Below are 18,865 nucleotides of genomic sequence, written 5' to 3' on the forward strand. Positions count from 1 at the left end.
CCTTGCACTTGGCCTTGTTGAACTTCTTGCAAACATAAGGTTTGCATGGGCCCACCTCTCCAGCCTGTCAAGGTCCCTCTGGATGGCATCCCTTCCCTCCACTGTGTTGACCACACCACACAGCTTGGTGTCATCTGCAAACTTGCTGAGGGTGCACTCGATCCCACTGTCCATGTCACCAACAAAGATGTTAAATAGCACTGGCCCCAGTACTGACCCCTGAGGAACACCACTCGTCACTGGCCTCCACTTGGACATTGAATCATTGAGCACAACTCTTTGAGTGCGACCATCCAGCCAATTCCTTATCCACCGAGTGGTCCATTCGTCAAATTCATGTCTCTTCAATTTAGAGACAAGGATGTCACACAAGACAGTGCCAAAGGCTTTGCAAAAGTCCAGGTAGATGATGCCAGTTGCTCTTTCCTTATCCACCAACGCTGTAATGCCTATGATATCTATGATAGAAGGCGATCAAATAAGTCAGGCAGGATTTGTCCTTAGTGAAGCCATGTTGGCTGTCACCAATCACCTCCTTTTTTTCTGTGTGCCTTAGCATAGTCACCAGGAGGATCTGCTCCATGATCTTGCTGGGCATAGAGGTGAGACTGACTGTCCTGTATTTCCCCAGGTCTTCCTTTTTTCCCTTTATTAAATGCAAGAGGTAAGCGTTCATGTTAAATCAATCATCTCCCTTATTTTTGATTGACATGGAGTATGCTGTAAGATACAACTTCCCTGGGTTTAGTTTTCATTTCTGTACTCCTGTTCTTACTCAGAGCTAGCTTTGTGGGAGTCTAAATGCATTAGTGTATTATTAGGGTCTGGCTGGGATTGGGTTAGTCAGGGCCATCTCTGTTTCTCACTCCTCCCCCAAATTGAGGAGGCTCGGAGTGGGCAGGAGTCTGGCAGGGGACATGGCTGGAACAGCTGACCCAGACTGGCCAAAGTGATATTCCATACCATCTAAATTCATGTTCAGCAGTAACACTGGGGTAGTCTTTTCCAAACTAGCCATTGCTTGGAAACTGGATGGGCCTCAGTATGCTGGTGGGAGGTAGTGAGTGATTGCCTTTGCATCACCTTTTTTCTTTTCTTTTTTTTCCTTAATTTAATAAACTGTCTTTATCTCAAACCATGAGTTTTTCTCACTTTCGCTCTTCTGATTCTGTCCCCTATTCTGCTTGGGCCTGGGGGTTGAGCAAGTGGCTGGTGTGTGCTTAGCTGCTGGCCAGGGTCAACCCCAAACAATTAGACATGATTGTTAGTTGTTGATTAGCCATCGGAACATGTGAATGATTTCAGGATGGACAAAGACTAAAAATAGCAGCTTTTGCTAACAGATACGTGGGTAGAACTCCCTTTCCGCAGAGCTGGCATTTCTGTGTCCCAACTAAGGCTGAAGCCAGGGTTTGAAACCAGGGATTTTGACACTATATGAATTTCCACAGAAGTAGTTGAAGACTTCTACTGTTTTATAATCCTATACAGCTCTGCCACCAGCAGGGTATGTAAGTCTAAAGGGACCTTTTTTTCACTGAGGGTAAGGAAGAGCTTTAAAATGTACAACATCCTGTTGAATCCTTTTGGTTTTGGGAAGAGAAGACCTGTCATTTGAATTAATTATGTCTTGAAAATATTATAAAATGCTGGTATTTAAATCATCTACTTAGCGAAAATAACAATAACCCCTCGAATTACTTGCCTGAACCACTGTTTTCTTCTAATAAAAATGTCTGGCTGTGACATTATTTTTCTTTAGGGTTTTTTTTTGCACTTTATATTTCTGTCCTTTAGTGATCGCTTTGCATTTCTGAAACAGTGTCTCCTGCCTTTACTGATCAATTTAAGTTTGTTTAATAGAGGAAGAAAAACCATGCCCAAGCGTCCTTCACAATAATTTTTGGTTTTTTAAATCTAACTTTCCTTAACCCTAAACCAGCAGATCCCTTCCAAATGCAAATTTCAGAAAAATCGGTCACAATGTATTGGTACTGATACTTTCCCTGGTATGGAACTACTTATACAGAAGAAAATAGTTAAACCAGTAGTCATTTCTCATCAACTAGCATATACCCAGTGGCAAAAGTGCCATGGTGACAATGAGTCATACAGTGCCTGGGCCATGCAGTAGAGTTTTTGCTATCCAGTAATTATTCCAATTGCTTTGATCTTATTCTCTTATCTATTGGAATTAATATTCTGATTATCACAAAGGCAGGAATGGCAGCAAAGAGGACATTCTATAAACTCATCCCAGCAGCATAAAGTAAGTTCACAGTAATAAGTCTGTGCAGCCTTCTTCCTTGATCTATAGCTATCTTGTAATAAAGTTTCCTTCCTATGTCCCTTTGAATCAGTCCCTGGAAGCCACCACCACCTAATATTCAGCCAGCCTCTCAGCAGAGGTGAAAAGCAATTCTTTATTTCCAGAAAAATGGTATATTTGAACTGTAAACACCTGACAAGGAATGTCTCAATCTGTATTTACAGTGTAGTTTGTACAATGAGGCACAGTTATGGTATACTCCATGGTGCTACTTTAATGCAAATAACCAGGACTCCTTTTATGCTGCATGTTGGAACATTTCTCAATATGTTTTTTTTTTAAATTGTGGGCATTTGGTCCTACATAAACAGCTCCTTGTACTACAACTATATGGCATATGCATTACCCTACACTTGGGTTAACTTTGCACTTAGACACAATGTTACCAATCACTAAAAGACATGGAATTTGGGAACCCCAACATTGTAAGCAACCACTACGAAATTAAGGTGTCTTGTTGGCTCTTCAGGGTCCAGCTATCTCATCTTTCAGCTCATTTATAGAAACACATCTAATTAGGGCTGCAGAATATGGGTACAAAAGTGCCTGTAGATCAGCAGCAGGCAGAAGGAAGAAGTGGCATGCCTTTCCTTATTTTAGAAATCAGACATTTAAATCTGCCCACAGTACCATAATCATGTTCTGTGGCATATGTCAATGTGAAACTAGATCTACTCAGGTCCAGTTGAGAGCCCAAGCAAAAAACTGTGTCTTTAGGGTACGTTGTCTTACCACAGGCACATCGTGGAGTTCCCATAAGCTATACTGACGGTCAAGATGACAAATTTAACTACTAATGCCAAAGATGTTGTGAGATTTGGCCCATAGTCAAGTTTGGAGCTGTTCCCCTTAGCACTCATACTCTGTTTGGACGCAGTAAACAAAAACACACAAAGCTTCTGTGGACAAAAATACACAGGATGTGTCTTGAGAAAATTCAGTGCTCTACAGAAAATGGTTTCCAGTATACAGAAAGAAGAAAGCAGGGATATAAATATTTCTGAAATATAGAACACGGAAGAAATTAACCATTTAGAGACAATATTATTCGAAAGTTTTTAAAATATAAACTGATGGAATTTGAATTTGGGCTCTTCCGATTTAGTATTGATTTGAATTTGAATTTGAGCTCTTCTGATTTAACATTGATTTGAAATTGAGGCAATGTGAATTGCTTTGAACCTATTTTAGTTCTAAAATACTTATACAGGATTTTCATCTATTTCTGATACATGTTTTTTCTTAATATTTTTCAGCGTAACTTTTGCTAGTCCTATCCGCAGCAGGAAAAGTGTGCGCGTGGGTTTACATCTGATGATTTTTATTGCTGGTGGCTGTGCTGGGCAACATTTGCCAAGATTATGAAGCCTTTACATTGTTCAAAGTCTCACGGCAATGTTGGAAAGACAGCAGTGAACTGGAGGACTACTGAAGAACAGAAATCAACACAAAGTGGTTACATTCCATAGAATTAACTGTGTTATTTAAGTGCTATTAACAGTATTCTCCAAAGAAAGGTGAGCTTTTGAGTCATATCATATCATATCATATCATTGGTTGAACTTTTGATATTTGCTGAAATACTATCTGTAATCCAAAGGAACTGCACATCTTCCTTTGAGGCCACAGAATAACTTACCTTCTGCATTACGTATCTATACTCCATTTATATACTGAAACATTTGCCAGAAGATAGGTACAATTAAACTTGGGATTAGGATCATCTGTATGAACAATTTGTTTGGTTGATGTGAAATCTGGAGAGAATACCTCCAGTTATGCTTAAATTCTTAAATACCATTTAATGTTGAGTGTTTATTCTTGGGAGTAGCTGTAACTTCACAGAAACATACAGTACACCTCCCACTAGTGAATAAAGTGAGCGACATTTCAAAGAAATACTGTAGAGCTGGTAACTAATGCTTAGTGCTAGTCTGCTAATTAGCTTGCAGCTTAGAGAGTAGAATTAAGCAATTAATTTCCTCCACAATAGCGGTTAGTGCTTCCAGTGGACAGTGATGTATCACACAATCTACTTATTTCAGAAAGGGATAAGATAATAACATTCCACCTTCAAATATTTGTATTTATATTGTAACTTAAGGCAGTTAATGAGATGGGGAGTTGGGTTTATATAACAACTATTATAAGAAGACAGAAAAAGCCTTTTCACATTAATTTTTATCCGTGAATTTACTTCCAATTAAAGCCTGATTCAGTAGAAGACACTGAAATCTTTGCTGCTGAATACAGTCTAGGGAGCCTTTGGACAACAAAAACTCTTCCTCAGTTCTTCCCTGGGGGAAAGCATCTATAACAATACCACATCCTTGAGAGCAATGAGGCTTAGTAAAATTCAGTGCATTTCATTAAATTGCTAAAAGCATCGCAAAATAATGTTGCCTGATGACCCAGAACATGCCAAGTTAACTTTAAGCTGACACTAATTTATGTTTGTGATCGCATTAAGAGGAAAGCACAACTTTTGTCGTTTCAAAGGTTGACAGCAAAAGGCTTGATAGCTGCAGCTGGGAGAATTAGAATGGTGTATTAGGACAGCCAGTGAGTGCACAGCTCACGGGTTGGGGAGACTTACTGAAAGGTGGGGAAGGGTTTGTTACCACCTCATACATTAGGTGACCACCTACAGTATCGCAAATTTTGAGGACAACACAAGCAAGAGGTGAAACAAGCATGCATTGCCAGTTTTTAAGGGACAAGCCAGGAATTGCTGAGTCTTGTACCACCAGGTTTATCATGTAACAGGTGTAAGGAAATGCTTGGTAGTGCTCAAGCACCTGAAGTGGTAGGAGGAAAAAGGGAGTGGGAAATAGCGTTTTCAGCCAGAAGCTAATGGCAAACCGGTGGGAGAGGTGGTCACCAAGAAAGCCCAAAGAGGGAGGAGAAGCACCCCCGTGAGCGGCGAAGCCGACAGACAAGTACTGCCTCACAGCGGACCAGAAGAGTTCAGTATGACTTGCTTGTCGTCTTCCGTTCAGGATGCCGTAGTTTTGTCAGATTCTTTCATTTCAACATTTTCCTCAGTTATTAGAATTGCCCAAAATCAAGTAGCTGCCTGTTAAAAGCTGCTTCATAAAACATTTGTTTTTCCTCTGTTAAACCCCTTTAAAACAAATGGATTGTACGTGCATTCACTATTTACTGTGATATCCACTAAAGCCAGGCAAACTCCGAGGACACGAGCATCACATTTGTAATTTACTGCACACAGGTAGTTTGATGGATAGGAAAAAAATGCAAGAGGCAGTTTTGCTTTCAGCCTGATGAAGCTTAGCTAGAAACAATTAGTTTCATTATTTGGAATAAATGTGTAAAGCCAGCCACAAAACCTCATCCATCTTGTTCACTTGCTGAATCTTTCGATTTATGGCAAACATAATTTAAAAGCCCATGACATTATTCATTGGTCCTGTTCAAAGACAAAACGTTTATGTTTGACTGTCTAGTGCATTTGCTAAGGTGACCCAATGCCTTATTGCACCAATATGGGGAGTTTTTACCCTTCAATCCATCTATATAAATTATTTTATTGAGAGCTTAAGTGTGCAGTGAGAAACTTTTAAATCAAATAATCCTGTAATAACTCGATGCTTAATGATGTCATATCTCCTCCTGTCAATCTCCTCCTGCAAATACTTTGGTCACAAAGCTGGTTTATTTCCTTCTAACATCTCAAGGGAAAAAGAAAGGCAACAGGATTGTTTTCAACAACCATATTATAATAGCTGATTAATCACCTAAGTATTATAAATCAAGTAAGTGTAGAGGAAGACCATATTCTCCCAATGAGTGTTTACTTTCCTTGAAAATACAAACGACAGCAATTTTCCTATTATCAATGGAAGCTTTTACTAGAGAATAAAACATGTGGTAGGAACTTTGTGCTTCAAATATGATATGTGTTATTGGACTGTTGTTTAGGTGTTCCAAAATGCTTCATAGCAAACTATTAAAGCCCTTTCTCTTCTGTGCCTTGGTATCCTTGGTTTGTCTCTGCATTTAAGAGGGATGGTTTATAGCTCTGTAGTTAAGCTACAGAGGAGCTTTGCAGTTCAGGCAAGTGCTCAACCTTTTTATTACAGAAGAATAATACAACATATTCTCAAAAGTACAGATTCTTCCTTTTCAGTAAAAAGTTAGTTTTATGAGTATTGAAAAGTCAACTGCTAAGTTATTTATGGATGAAGACTAAAATGTTTCTTCCATCAAAAAAAAATAATTCTAGAATTATCTTCCTATGAGGTAACCAGAGTTTTTGCACAGCTAAAACTCAGTGATGTCTTAGATAACACCTATGTTGAAAGACTTTTAGGATTATGAGTTATTTTTCTTACGGTCTTCTTAATTGAAAACTTTTCCTTCATCTGGACTTAGAAATAACATATTATGTATTAAATACATCTCAAGAACTTCCTCGTAAAAAAAAAACCAGGCTGCATTCAATTCTTGCTCACACTAGTGCTACGAGAAGACTTCAGTAAGACTTCAGCTCAATTTAAGTTAAATTCCATTTAAATTAAAGTAACTACACCTTTTCAGTGAACTAATTCTTGCTGCTGCTAAAATCATCAGACTTAACTGCTGTATGAATTGTTAGGCAATGTTCAGATTTGTATGTGATGAACAGGAAAATCATAAAATTTGGATAATGGTGAACTTCTCTTCTGAATCCAGTATTCCCTTACCTTTCAATTCATCTATTTTGTTTTTCGAAACTGTCCTCATAACACTGTTTGAGTAGTAACCCAATTCTTATATCTGTGGAGGAATTGCAGAGTGCACATGCCAGCCCTTCGATTACCTATAGGGATGGCTGTTTAATTTTAATAAGTACATATTATCATTTTGATTTTCATGAAGTTTTACAGTAGTACAACACTGAGCACTGCGGATGAAGTCATGGAACGAGCAGGTTATGAGGCTTTTGAGGTGAGCTAAATTATTTGGAAACAATTGCCACATCTGTGAGATGAATTTATGAGATAGAATCACTTGTGAATACTTTTCTAGTTTTCATTCTAAGATTTTAATGAATTGTACCACAAATCTCTTTACTCTGTTAGTTAGACAGCTGTTAAATCATTTACCAAAAAAATTATATTCTACAGGGCGTTATCTGTTTATTCCTTGTGCCTCAAACATTGCATCACATGGATATCATACCCTTTGGATAATAAATTCTGATATGTCTGCCATATAATAAAGGTAAATAGAAAGTACAGTTAGTAAAATAATGTTAAAGCAGTAGATTATAGGTAAGAATGCTCTATATTTAAAACTGGCTTAACTGTAATGATGCTATGCTGTAGATCATATGATGAATTTTTCTGTCCTAAGCCAAAGCTGTGCAAGAAATTCCATTATATTCCACTCTCCCTTAGAACAAAGTTCAACCATAAGACTTTAATCTCAACACTTCCTGCACTGCTGTAGACTTTTCTGAAAGTCTGACAGTCTTCTGGCTTGCACTGTGGTCCCAGACCAGGTATTTCTGAGAGGCATGACCTATTGGAACAGTGCATACACCTGTTTGTAACGTCTTCCAGTAGAACTACACTTCACTTTTTTTTGGTAATCTTGACTTACTTGATCTTGATTTTGCAAACTGTAATTTTTTTTTTGTGGAAAAGCAGACAGAAGATGTGTGTTACAGAACTGCAGCAATGTGTCCTATGAAGCTGTGAAACACGGATAGCTTTCTGCCTTGAGATCATTTTTTAATACATATACATGTGTCAGGAAATACACATAGCTCCATTTATTTCTTGTGCTGTGGGTTCTCTACAAATGACATCATTTGTTAGCAAAATTATCCTTTTACTTCTTGTATGAGCTGAACATAGTTTTGTTTTATGAGATATGTCACAGGTAAGATCTAAGCTGACTGGGGATCCCACCAGTGCTTTTGGCTAATGATAGAGCAGCAGACAGATACACCTCAAGGGACTTAAAATCTAAATAAGAAGGACAGATGGAGGAAAATTAAGGATAGAAGAAGAAAAGAGACTTCCTTGGATGGCATAACTAACAAAGGCTAGTCCTTAACATCTCTCTGTAATATCTAGTATCTTTTCTGACATCTAAAGCATAATTGGGTATTCTGTCAGAGGCAGCAGTAATAAGACTTTTCTTGAAGACACTACTGTCTTCATGAAACTTTAGTGAATGTAATATCTTTGGAGTCTACTCTGTCAGATGTGTTGGAAATTGGCCAAGGAAATCTCAGAGGTGTCAGACGAGATGAATATGGCTGTGCAAGTGTTGCGGACTACTGGTGTCTCAATCTTCGGGGATCACAACCCAGAAGGTTGTTGTGATCTTCCTCATATATCAGAAGGCTTTATCACACTCCAAAGGTCCTTGTCACAACCAAAGGCTTCCAACAGAGAGCTTCAAGATGCTGCTCTCCAGGGGCTCCTATCACTCCAGTCTCCAGGAGGGAACTGCCCCACTCCCTCTTGGGAGTGCCCCACCTTTATTCATCCATGAGTCACGTGGTTTCCGGCTGACCAACGTGACTCACAGCACCTGTCCTAACAAGGCACAGGTGCTTTCTATTGTAGTAGCCAGGAGCTCCCCCGACAGCCAGGAACTCCCCCGACAATTCCCCCTTTCTTTTTTTGAAAAAATACCTAATAGCATTTAGGGCTTTCTAATGTTCCAGTTCCATTTTTCATCGCCATTTGTCAGATGCCTTGGAACAAAACCGTGGGGGAGTCGTTCTTATGTTTTCCTGTCATACCACGTCGGTGGTGGATATATCCACTGCTCTGATGAAGTTGGATACATCCACCCTGGTTGTTCTGGCTGCTTAATCTGCGGCTGCCGCAACATTCCTTCAGGGGTCTTTTCCGGATTAGTTTGCGGTTGTTGCAGTGTTCCCGCAAAGGGCTTGCCTGGAGTATAAGACATCTGTGCATACTTTCTCTTTCTGCTGCTCCTCGGCCGGCCATTGGATTTGCAGTTTTTTGCGAGATGACCTATTCTCCCGCACTTATAACACTTCAGTTTCTTATTATCTGAGGCCATCAAGGTGGTGGCTAGCGCGGTCATTTTATGTTCCACGGACCCGACCTTAGCACATGCAATGACCATCTCCTCTAGGGAGGGGTCCCCTGGGAGTACCTCAATAGCTCTTCGGCAGTCAGCGTTGGCGTTATCCCTTGCGAGTTGTTTTGTCAACAGGGCCCGTAGATTGCCGTCATAAACTTGTTTTTCTATAGCCCCTTGCAATCTTTCTACAAATTGTAAGAAAGGCTCCTTGATTCCTTGTTTAATTGTGGAATACCTCGCTTGGGGTTTCGCCATTTCTGTGGTCCGCATGAGGGCCTGCATTCCTATTTGTTTGATCTGCCCAAGAATTTGGGGATGCCATTGGGCTTGTACTGCCGGATTACTAAATACTTGACCCGTTCCCATCAGGACATCTGCACCTACGGCATAACATGGGTCACCTTGGGGTAACTGTATATTTTGTAGTGCCTGACGATCAGCCAACTGCCTCCACGTGCTCATAAAAATGGAGCGTTGTACCGGCTGGAACATAATCTGAGCTAGATGTTGAAAGTCATACGGCACCAATATTTCCAGGTTTAGTAATCGTAATAATTGTGTTACTGCTGGGGAGTTTGGCCCATACTGTGCTACTGCCTTTTGTATGTCTCGTACGACTTTCCATGACCAGCCCAGGTATTGATTGGGCTGGTTAGAACCCAGGAGGGTCAATTCCACAGGGAATACATTTGGCCTTTCCCCTATTTCCATCATGGATAATTTTTCGTTATTGACTGGCAGCCCCAAGACTTGAGCCAAGTCCCAATCCCCAGCCTCTATTGCTTTCATTTTTATTTCGTTCCAAAAACGGACCGGGTCACGGCGTTGAACTGTCACTGTAGGGGTTCCCAAGGGGTTTGGATTTAATAAACAGACAGATTCTAGTGACTTTTCCCTCGGTGGTAACTCCTCAGCTGGGCTGTCACTTGTTTTGGAGATTTCTTTTGCTACAGGGGGGGTCATAGCCTGATGCAGTATCTCCACTACAGCTGCTAGCTGCTGAGATACTCCTTGGAGCATTGTCACGGCCTGGCGCACTAGTGCTGGCTGCGCCAAATGTATCTGGGCCGGATAACCAGATACCGCGGGATATGAAGTTGCCAAGGGTGGGGCCAATTGCTCAAATGGCGGAGCCGTAGGCATAACGCATCCTGAGGAGGAAGGGGGGGTTGCTGGGGCAAAGGGTGGGGGACGCTCCACTATTTCCTGCAGGGTGGGGTAGAGTCCCTGCATAGTCCCCGCAACTTTATTGATCTCTGTGAACAGCGAGGATACGTCTAACTCGCTGTCCACGCTGTCTGGGGTTAGTCTTCCTTCAGATAGTTCGTTGTTCCCTTCATACCCCTCGCTTGCAGATACATAATCTGTTGATTCCTCTTCCTCCTCTTCTGCTGACCCCTTTTGAATTATATTATCTAGGGCCTCCCATGTACGCAGGAGGTCGGTCCGGCCCTTTTGCTTAACCACAGCTTCATAGAGTAACTTATCCCCCAACCTTTTCCAAAGTTCTAGGTTAAAGGTAAAGGTGAGGTTGACTAGATCTTCATGTCCCGCTGCCCAGTTGAGTAGGTAATATAAATCCTCATTACTTATACTGAGCCCCGCAGCCATTCCTGCAGATTTGAGAAAGGTGAAGGTCTAGCTTTCCTTTACAAAATTCTGACCCATGTTCACTCCCAGTGGCTCACCTTGTTACAGGTGTCTAAGTCAGAACTGGTCAGTCCGCAGCTCCTGCCACTCTCAAGCTTCGTTCTGCAGTCCCAGTGGTTCCTGTTCCGACGAATCACGTCGGGGTCACCAATTGTTGCGGACTACTGGTGTCTCAATCTTCGGGGATCACAACCCAGAAGGTTGTTGTGATCTTCCTCGTATATCAGAAGGCTTTATCACACTCCAAAGGTCCTTGTCACAACCAAAGGCTTCCAACAGAGAGCTTCAAGATGCTGCTCTCCAGGGGCTCCTATCACTCCAGTCTCCAGGAGGGAACTGCCCCACTCCCTCTTGGGAGTGCCCCACCTTTATTCATCCATGAGTCACGTGGTTTCCGGCTGACCAACGTGACTCACAGCACCTGTCCTAACAAGGCACAGGTGCTTTCTATTGTAGTAGCCAGGAGCTCCCCCGACAGCCAGGAACTCCCCCGACATGCAAGTTTCATTTTCTTAGGAAATCCACTTGAAGAAAAGGTAAATAACTTACCTAGTGTCTCCCAGCAAGCAAACAATAGCCCTGAGAGGTTTTGCCTGTGTCTTCTGTTGCCCAGCTCCATGCCCTTTTTCACAGAGCCCTGTGGTACAAGGCCAAAGTCATTATCTGACCCTTCCTTTTCATGTACTACTGTTGTTTGCTTCTTCAGATTAGAACATACATTATTTAATTGTATTTTAAAAGGTCTGGTAATCTCATTATTTCTCCCCAAGCTGCTTTCAGAACTTGATGTCACTTGCAACTTACTGAGAAATTTCTTTCTTACTGTTGTTTGACTGCCATTAATTAACTTAATTAATTCTGTCTTCTTTCACTTTCCATCCTCTTTCATCTCACTCCATTTATATAACATCACTTTGAAGGAATGAAGATCATATAACAGTATTAGTATGAACAGTCAGAAGAACATGGGAAAAGATCACCCTATAAGTAGCAGAATATGAAATATGTTGCATCTGTGTTTGTTGGTTGACCTATCAGTATACTGATATGGTAATCAACTGATGTGGCTTGATTTGGTGAGATTTTGAGCCCTCCTATGTAACAGCTGCTACCACGATCACATGGAGCAGAACTGAATCCAAAAAGTCCCAAGTAATGTGATACACAGAATCCTTAACTGTGCAGTTTGCTTCTCCACAGCTATTTTTATTGTAGATATTCACACCTGCACAGTATGGCTATAAAAATGGTGTCAAATCAAAATCTTTCAAACCATTTAATGACAGCTTTTAGCTATCTAGACCTGACTGAGATTCACAGATGTCAGGTGTGAGACCATAGAGGCTTGCTCTAATAACCTGGAGTCATCAGTGGTTTCGGTGGGACAGAATTTGAATGCAATTACAAATCCAGTCCTTAAAATCAACCTAACATAAACACAAGCCTTTCATGCATATCCCCTGTTGATATTTAACATCTGCAGTCTTTTTACAGAAAGCAGAGGGGGGCTAAATGGATCATATGGAAAGTAAACTCGTACAACAACAAATAAGAAAAAAAAGTTAATCAGTTGCAAGGAAGTAATTATTATCAGCAGAGTAATTAGTATCAACAGAGAACTGACTCTTCAAAGTATCTGCCAACTCTTTCAGACTGTCCTCACACATAGCAGACAAAAGGTAATGCACTTCCTTCAGAGACTCTGAAACTGCTGTATTCCCAGCTTGCAAACATTTGCATGAAAGTTATTAGTTCTGATTCTTTGTGACATGGAGCCTAATTACATCTGAACACCTTCTCATAATAAGAGAAGTTACTGACACCGTGTCAAAACCACTAATCTGTTCTGATTACGTCTTTTCAGGTTGCCCTGTTTTTTAACTCTTTGTTTGTATGATGCTTACACAGCATACTTGAGCATCTTTTCTTCCATTGCTCATGATAGTCTGCTCATCTGGGACCTGTGAAGTTATGTGAATAATAAAAGCAGAAAATTGTGCTCATGAGGACAATTTATCACCAACACTTTTGACTTATTTCAGAGGCTATCTTCTAGCTTATTGCACTGTAAAAAGGAAGCTTTCCTTAGTTAATATTTGTGCAGCATTTTCAGGACAGAAAGGACCATAAATTTGATGTGTTACAAGAGATCTGTGACCACTCAATAAATCTCGATTGCCTTTTGATCATACTGTGGCACCATGGAGCTTTGCACTATGATCAGAGACAAAACTGGGAAGAAGCTCCAGCTACCTCTCTTAAAGGAAAAGCTCCAGTAGGCATTAGCAAGGTGGAATCCATGGTAGGTCAGTGAGCACTAAAACATTTCTGTCTTACTGACTCTTCTTTCAACTTAACAGGAAAACCAGCAGCACAATGCCAGGGAGTTCATGAGTCCTTTTCTGTCGGTGTTGTGCTAATAATCTTTACCAGCAGTAGGGCTGGATGTCACCATTGGGAGCTGTGTAATGGCAGGTACTACTTCTAACAGAGGCAGCACCTCCCTAGGCTTTGGGCACACATCACTTCAAGTTCCTCAGGTGGTGTAGTTGTTTCAGTTTGGTGATAGGGTTTAGAACAAAATTCCTAGAGGCTGGAGCATTAGCTTTAGGGATTTAGAAAAGCCAGATTGTACTACTCTGCTGTGTGACTGCCTGTGTGACTTTGGACAGGACACTACTCTCGTCTGCATCTCGATTTCCTGTCTGTATAGAGGGCTTGCAGCTTAGGGGTATCAAAAGCACTTCTGCTTGTGAGAAGCATGAAAGTCAGATTCAGAACAGCTAGTGGTGGATAAACATCTGAAATATACATGGTGTTCAGTGAATCCTTAGTGCTACTCAGGTTACCTCACCACAGACAAAGATAATGGCTTTGCTCCAACTGCTCTGTCAGCTGTACATCTTCTCCACATCTTTTCCTCACACGTATTTGGAGGTGTGCTTTACTAAGAGGCAACCAAATCAGCTTGAGGCAGAAGCTGTCCAGAACAAAGAAGGAGTAAAAGATGGACTTGGGGTTCACAGTGTAAGGAACTTTATCAGGACCTTAACAGGACTAGCTTGAGCATACAAAGTGGATGGTGAGAGAGTCCATGTACCTCTGACAGGCAGTGCAGGCATTGCAATTCCTAGCTCCTGATTAGAAATACAAGCCTTTTGAGGGGTCTGAAAATTCAGTGTTCCACAAATATGGATGAGACAGGGAGGAAGCTCTTGTTTATTCTGTTCTAATTATTCAGTTTGCTGCAGCACTTGCTGATTTGGTGCATCATAACAGCCCTCAGAGTCAATACAAATAGTGGGAAAGTTGCTGAGGAAAGAGGAGTTAGCACTCAGCAAAACTGACAGCTCTATCTGAAGAAGATATTGCAGAGAGAATCCTCACTCTTCCAGGAATTAGCTTTCCAAGCCAGATTTCAGACTACCTCAATAGTAAGACCTCTTGCAAAATGGCTATTTCTTTGCAAAACACCTACTAAAATGGAGCTTGGGACATTCTACCTGAAGTTTCTGTGTGTTCTTGTAATCCAGTCAGAGAGAAAGATATCTTTCCATTTTTTCATTTGCTACCAGCTGAAAAAATAAATGTAGTTTTCCCGTGCTCCGACATCCGGAATGCCCTTTTGTCCCCCACGCACTTTGCTCCGCACACATCCTTTCTGCCCCCCCCCCCCCCCCAGTGCTGTACTACTGTCTGATCTTTTGAAAACAGCAAGCGGCCAGGGATTAAACTCAAAGCCTGACATAGTGCTGAGTGAATCGATTAGCAGATAACACCAGCTGCCTTCAGTAACTGATGTACGTGAAATTTGTTGTGTGCCGACTCCGGAGGATGTGAGTGACAGTAATGAGCTATGTTGCTATACCTTCCCGAAGCCTGACAGCTGCTTTGCAAACACAGTAATTGGAGAATTACATATTGAACACTAATAGTGAGGAGGGGGGGCTGTAGAAATTGTCAAGGTTCTTGGGGTTACTTATTTTCCTAAGAAGCTGTGTTTCTCTTATCCCTGTCAATTTGCCTCATTGAAAGAAAAACCAAATCCTGGCTATGACTCAACAGCAGGCTGAATAAATTAAAAATAAATGGCATTCTTATCACTGAATTGCAGTGACTCTGAAAGACTGCAGAAGCATGCTAGGAGTAGCACATAGTTCTCATACCACAGTGTTCTCTTCTTCGGTGATGTGGGAAGCAAAATGATTTAAAGAAAATAATGGCCTTTGTTTACAGTGATGTCAGGTTACCAAAGCTTTGAAGTGTATTAGCATACTATGGGAACTATTTAGGAGAGCAATTTCCTAAGACATACATACACACCTATAAATAAGTATATAAATGTAAATAATATACAAGTATAAATAAGTGCACTGTTGGTACTCAACCTAAAATATTTTTAATCTCTAACAAAAGAAATAGAATTGTGGAAGGCTTGTATTGTACTGAAGCCTATCTTTAAGCAGATAAAAGGAAACACTTCCATTTCAGAGCATAAAGTCATTCTAGGAAACTGCTTGCCATAAGAACATTTCTGAGACACATTGTGCGGTGGAGTTTTTCTTTAAACACACAAACAAAGAATGAACCGAAAAACTATAGGACAAAGGAGCTCCTGTAAACTACCAGAAAACTATGTTAGAGCAATAACTTGATGGTGCTCCAGAGCTCAATCTGATTAGTATTCTTCATTACACAGCTAGATAGGTGCTTCTGTTTTTTTCTGTTAGTTTCGAAAGGATTTCAAAGTCAGCTTATCAAAGACAGGATTTTTAATTAAGTCTAATTCTGAAATGAAAACCTGAGATGAACAGTCTCCAGGTGAAAACAACTCATAATCACAGGCTTACATTCTTTCCTGATTTAACCAAACTGACATGAAATGACATTAAAGTTAATGCTAAGCAAACTCTTCACGGCTTTGTTCCCAGAAAATGAGGAGAATGCTCTCTTAAGAGCACAGGACGACCCTTAAACATTTCCCTCTCTTCCTTACCCAGGTAGTAGTTCCTCAGAGTCAACAGATATATAACAGAAGACTCTCTGGGCAACGCTGGGCAAATTCTTAGTATCTGTGACCACACACTATCTCCCCCATCATTCAAGAACTCCGTCTCTTTCAGCCTCAGTTTCTCTCTCTAGAGGAGCTCGCCAGAGCTGTGGACAGCATCCCGCACGAGGTTTGCCATGCTGTGTGTACTGGTGTTATTATCTCTCTCTCATTACTGAAATTGCATCCATAGACACACATCCAGAGAGCACATTGGCCTTTGTATCACACTGCTGTGTCACGTTGCTGTCTGGTGCTCTGCCTCCATCCTGTCCCTGTTCAGTGCTTTTTAAGAGCTCTTGCACCTACTCTAGGCATCTCCCTAGAGAGATTTGGCTTCGTAGTACTCTGTGAACTTATCCTGTCAAGTACCAGATATTGCAGGAGTTGTTTGCTTCAGAGTAGTAGCATGAGAGAAGGGGGAGAAGAGCTGTTGGCTGCTGAGTACCAGCCTCAGCCAAGCAGGGAGCCTTGCAGGTCGGCAGCTGTGCCTCCCTGGTTTGCCTCCTCGAGCCACATCCCAAATCACTCGTTTATATTAGCCCCATTCCCACAGTGTGTTTAATCCCTCCTTCCTCATTTGCCAGTTCTGGCTCTTCACACAATGAACCTGCAGACAGTAGAGTTTGTTCCCACCAATGCTATGTGGCTGCTGGCACACAGGACCGTCCCACATTAGTTGTTGACTAAGGAGGCTATAAGGAAGAGCAGCTCCAAACAACTCTGCCATTTGGGTGGAGCAGATAAAAGAGGCAGTGAGGATGAGAAGATACAGACAGTTCTGCCAGTCACTTTTGCATCTGAATTTAAGTGAGCATGTATCAGGCAACTAGAGATTTGCCATGGTGGCAGTGTACAACGCTGATACCATACACGAGCTGATACCATATAGTCAGCACTGGTGGCTATAGTTGTTGATGGTCTTAGCCACCCAGATGATCAGAGCTGAGAGCTTTTTTAGAACATGAGGTGGAACTTAAGCGGGCATCTCCTTTCTTCCACCTCCCTGCTAAAATTTGGGATCTTGTCCTTTTACAAGAGGATTCCCAGTCCTTGGCTCCTGTCTCTGACAACATGCTGTGTGATGCTTGGCAGTGGTGGCAGGGGTGTTACTGTCCCAGGCTGGGAAGGTGCCTGATCCTGCTGCTCAGCTGCAGCTTCCCCCTGCCTCCCCCCTATTTTCTTAGTTGCTGCTTCTTTTCTTAAAGCAAATCCAGTCTTCTCCCATATCTCAAGGTTATGCTTTTTCAAAGACCAGTACTTGACCACCAGTTAAGTTGTAGGGCCTCTGTTTTCAGCCTGTGCCCATATTTTCAAGACCTCTGCTATTATCCCATGCCTAAACTGTGTGTTTAGGATCAAGGGATCAAGCTCTGGATCACACAGTAAGTCTCTAAAAGAAGTTGGTAACAAGCCTAGCAGGTCAGGACCGGGGCCTCGCACTGTGAGTATCTGGCACAGTTCGCATAAGACAGGTGGCCGGTTACTCGCACTGACAATACGATATTTACTGGACCACTGGGTACAAAAAGGATTACATAGTTATGCCATATTAGTGTGTTTGGGTTTAAACCAAGGTAATATCAAAATCTGTGTAATGCAGTACTTATTTCACAGGTGCAACAGGCCTCTGCTTTGGCTACACTTCTGTGTAACCTTGGGTAAGTAACTGTCCCTGGGACTCAAAGGTACTCGGTCCTTCATTATCATGATGATTTTGTTGAATCCTGGCCCTGAATTACATTCTCTGGAGGAGATGTCAAGACAACTGTATCTTGATCCCTAGCCAATAGCCAAAAAAAAGCTAGGAGTTAGGAATGAATTGCAGAAGGCATCTTTGATCTGTGCTCAGAATCCTAACTCATTAATGTGTCCCTGTGGAGTTTTGTCTATTTTTTCTGTTATGAAAGAGAGAGAGAGAGAGAGAGAGAGAGATACCTGGCGGCCTACATTTACACAAACATACCTGGAGTATGATGGTTGTGACCTGAAATCATTGCCCACCCTCATTCAATGCAGTGAGCTGATTCCCTTTCGTGTGACTAGCAGATTTGCGCGTGCTAGGGAACATTTCTCTCATTCACTTGTTGAGCTGCTTACTGATACTAGTTGTATCAGTCTAAACCTAAGTCTCCACGCTAGAGGTGGGTGCCTTCACCTCCCACTCATGGGGTAAGTGATTTGCCCTTTCCTTTGAAAACATATATATTTTGAGTGAATACATATTTGAATACATGGAAAAGCATGCTCAATGAAATCTTCATAAAAAATAGTTACTCTGAAGATCTTGCTCTTAAGAAAGAAAGTATAAGAGAAAAGGTCCTTTAGCTGCTTATTTTGGGGTAACTTGTACACTCCGTGGAGGGTTTTGTAAGTACTCAACTAGAAGAAATATAGGTGTTTAGGCAGAAATTGTGAGGTTAGTACTGGGATCCAAAAGATGAACTAGGCATTTGGAAGGCAAGTAGGTGCCTAACTACCACTTCATCTTGGCTTTCACCTTTGTCTTGTCCATAAAATGGCAATACAACTCTCAGGTTTGAGGGCTTTCAGTATTCCTCAGATGTCCATCAGGATCTTTCAGTGCACGTCTGTTTTTTATTAGGTTGAGTTCTTCCCAGGTCAGGAAAGAAACAGCTGACAGAGACAAGGCAGAGTATGTGCTTGAGGACAGAAATGTTGTCAAGAAAAATATTGTAGTTTGGTAGTTTTGAGACAAAGTTGTTCGGAGACATCCACCTTCCTTGTTTTACAGCCTGTAG

The sequence above is a fragment of the Tauraco erythrolophus genome, chromosome 4, assembly GCF_009769465.1.
Source record: "Tauraco erythrolophus isolate bTauEry1 chromosome 4, bTauEry1.pri, whole genome shotgun sequence".
NCBI classification, from domain to species: Eukaryota; Metazoa; Chordata; class Aves; order Musophagiformes; family Musophagidae; genus Tauraco; species Tauraco erythrolophus.